Consider the following 3575-nt stretch of genomic DNA (forward strand, 5'->3'; position numbering starts at 1 on the left):
ATATATAACAAAAACCCTTTTTGCTCAATTTCTGTGTAATCCATTATGAACTTCTGACTTAATTGACAGATACAGTAATTGTTTCAGCTCAAATACACATATAGCCCCTCTCAGTAATATAAACATGACAGTATATACTGTTACAGTGCAATGGACACAGTGATATAAACTATACCATGTCTAATTAATGCCACAGAGTCTTAATTGTGTTGCTGGAGTATAACACCAGTGGTTTGTGTGTGGGAGGATAGTGGGTCTGTTTGTGTGTTTCGAGCCTTTGTGCCTGGGTATGTGTGATGAATAAAACAAGACGAGAGAGGGAAAGAGGTCAAATATAGTATATATATTAAATATAAATATAGTGTATAGTATAACACCAGTGGTTTGTGTGTGGGAGGATAGTGGGTCTAAACTTTTTACTTCACATGGTGAACACGTGTGTTTTTATTCTCTGTGTAAGTTATATCAGCAGTCAAGACACAATCATAGAGATTTTGCTACTGATTACTCTTCTTAATACGCCCTTCCTTTCCTCCCTCCTTCCTTCCTTTCTTTTTTCTTTTGGTCTGTCCCATCATCTTCATATCTCTCCTGATCTGCCTCACCATAAGGCTTCTGAATATTTCCACCCTTAAAATGCTGTTCATGTGTTCTTTATTCCTTATTTCACCATGTGATATGAGAAAAAAAACTCTCCAAACATCCAATAACGACCTCATCCCAAAGCTAGAAATGAAAGAACCGGGACAGTAATCTGTGATACAATCAGTGGGCTCATTCTGCTAATCTCAACAGCAATTTAGAGACCGGTTTAATATTTTTTTATTTCTAAAATTCCTTACAGAAATTCCCTCACAAAGTGCCTCTAATTTAACACCAGCAGATCATCTTAAATGTTTCCAAATGAATACACAGGAGACTTGGTCTTGTTTCTACCTTTGGGAGACAGTAATTCATGCTCACTAACGGTAATATTACCATCTAAGATCACAGCAATGCTCTTTTCCATTTTAAGCATACTCACTAACTACACGCCATTGACTGTCTGCAGAAATAAAATATATTTTCACCTCAATTAATCTTGGCTGAGTGGCATTAAAGTTTTTTGTTTGTTGTGCTTATTCAGCCAGTGGACCTTCTAACATCATATTTTGTCTTGCACACAACACTTAGAGTATTTAAGTTCAAATACATTTGATCATAGCTATATTAATTATATTTGTATTGGTAGATTACCAGTCAGTTTATATAACAGATGTATTGGTAGTATATTGCCTTATCCCCCTCTCTAAGTCCAGCTAGTTCAGTCTCCACAGTTTTCCTGTAGATTGTTTAGTTTTTTAAAAGGTGAAGTGGTTTGTGTGAGATCAGGACTTTCTTCTTCTACTGGCTGTGTGGTGCCAACACTTTCTTCTTCTTCATGCTGCACACTCACAGCAGCTGTTTTCTGATCAACAAAATCTTCTTTTTGTTGCCCAGAATACAGTAATAAGCGTAGCTACGGTGGCTCAGAGGGGACAGAAGCTGCAGTCAAACATGAATAATTGCCTTTCTGGGGAAAGATAATTCCAGGTTGACATTTAATGAAGGGCCCCCCTGAGTACTGGGGGCATGTTTACCACACATTTCTCATTTCAACGGTATTTTATGAGCTGTTGAGGGCAAATTGCCCGAGACCTCCCGTAAATTTCTCATTAATCAAAAATGGCTTTGTTCCCTTGGGACGATACAGTACAAACAGAGTTGTATCAGACTGTTGGCTCATTTTAATATTTCTATTTATTCTATTTGATGTGAAGAGACAAACGTTGGGAGTGACCTGGGTAACAAACGGGCCAAACATGCAGACTCTTGTCCCTCCATTGACATTACTGCACACCTGTGGTTTACATCTAAATGTGTGCCGAGGGAATCCCGTTTCTCCTGCAGTGTGACTCTGCATAAACACAGAGGGATCTCTTGTTATGTAATGCATACTATTAGAAATACACGAGCAAGTTGGTTTAAAGCAGAGCCAGTTAAATACTGACAAAAGTCTACATTGAATATGTTGCAGAAAGGGATCAAATGAGAGTCAATATGAGTGTTAATAACTCACCCATTCTGTCTCGCTGACCTTTTTCCTTTAACTGTTCTTGTTCCTCTTTTTCTTCTACTTCCCAAGAAGAAACCTCGACAACAGATAAGAAAACGGACCGATCCACGACGCGTAGTTACGCTTCATTAGAATCCCCGAGAGTTAAACTGGTAACAAACCAGAGCAACAGAAGTGGGGATGCACCAATATGATTTTTCTCCTCTGATTCTATACCTGAACCTTTAGTACCAATTTGATAGCTGTCATATAAAAAACTAACAGTGGAATCACAGAGTTTCTTAATGACATTATTACAGAAGTTGTATTTAATGTGGATCAATATCTGATGCAGTCCACTGAATGCAGCGCATGAAGGAAGTCAAACATTACTTTCACTTATTGAAAATGAAATATAACGTTTAGTCAAGCTGAATAAGAAATAATTCAACAACAGCCGTAATAAAGAGAGAGACAGACAGACAGAGAGAGAGACTGTGTTAAACGACATGTAATCAAACCACCAATCAGCTGTGCGCTCCAGATCAGACTGGAGACGTAATCACTTAAAAAGATGAGCGCGTTGTACTTTCTATCTTCTGGAGTTTGTACTTTTTTAAACAGGAAACACGTGTTTTGTATTGTGATATTTTCTGGAAATGACGTACGATATAGCCAACAGCAAGTAGGACAATTTAAGGAGATCTCCCTCCAGACAGCTGCCACCTCAGTTATGTTTTTGTTGTGAAGTGAGGAGTTACTTCACCTTCATGAATCAGCCGTTCCTCGTCCACTGCAGGCTTTTAAAGCGAGCAACAGGAATAAATAGAAACATGACGGTGTCATAGAAATATATGTACAAATAGTTCAGACCTTTGTGTTTTTATGAATGAATATTCAATACTATTTTTGGCAGCCTTGACGTATATTAATCTATAATACCTGCCTGGTAGATGTATGGGTCTAGCTCTACATAGATCTACATTGTGAACCATCTAACACTTCAGCTGTCAACACCAGTTTAACTATGTTCCCCCAAAACCACACGACACTTTTCTTTTTCTTGACGCACGTGTTCGCCCCGACGTCACTTCACATGTTGTCAAATCGTGCCGCTCCACCACCAGCCGACTCAACCTAGCTTCAACCAAACGCCTCTAAAAGTGCTTCTGGACATACGGCAGAAACAAGTGGCTCATGCTGCTGTGTGTCCACATAATAACTGTGAACACGATCACGCGTTCATCACCAGCAATGGAGCAATGAGGGAACCCTGCTTTGTCAGTTACTAAGCAACAGACATGGAAATGTGGAGCAAATATTGCAGCCAGTAAAAAAACCAAAATACTTTGTCTTCATCACCGCTCTGTATTCAAGACAGCCATATTATTTCAGCCTTAAAATGGATGTGTAGGTAGGATTACTACACTCTGTGTTACTTTAAAACATGCATGTGTGTGTGTGTGTGTGTGTGTGTGTGTGTGTGTGTGTGTGTGTGTGT

The 3575-nt window shown here is 39.0% G+C and overlaps 1 protein-coding gene across 9 annotated transcripts in view; it reads left to right on the top strand.

Annotated features, from left to right (window-relative positions):
* The window catches only part of nckap1 (NCK-associated protein 1), a 25453-nt gene that overhangs the window by 1574 nt on the left and 20304 nt on the right, over positions 1-3575 (top strand). The gene's annotated exons all lie outside the window — the stretch shown is intronic.

Source organism: Anarrhichthys ocellatus, unplaced genomic scaffold (assembly GCF_004355925.1).
Source record: "Anarrhichthys ocellatus isolate YVR2014 unplaced genomic scaffold, GSC_Weel_1.0 scaffold3, whole genome shotgun sequence".
NCBI lineage: Eukaryota > Metazoa > Chordata > Actinopteri > Perciformes > Anarhichadidae > Anarrhichthys > Anarrhichthys ocellatus.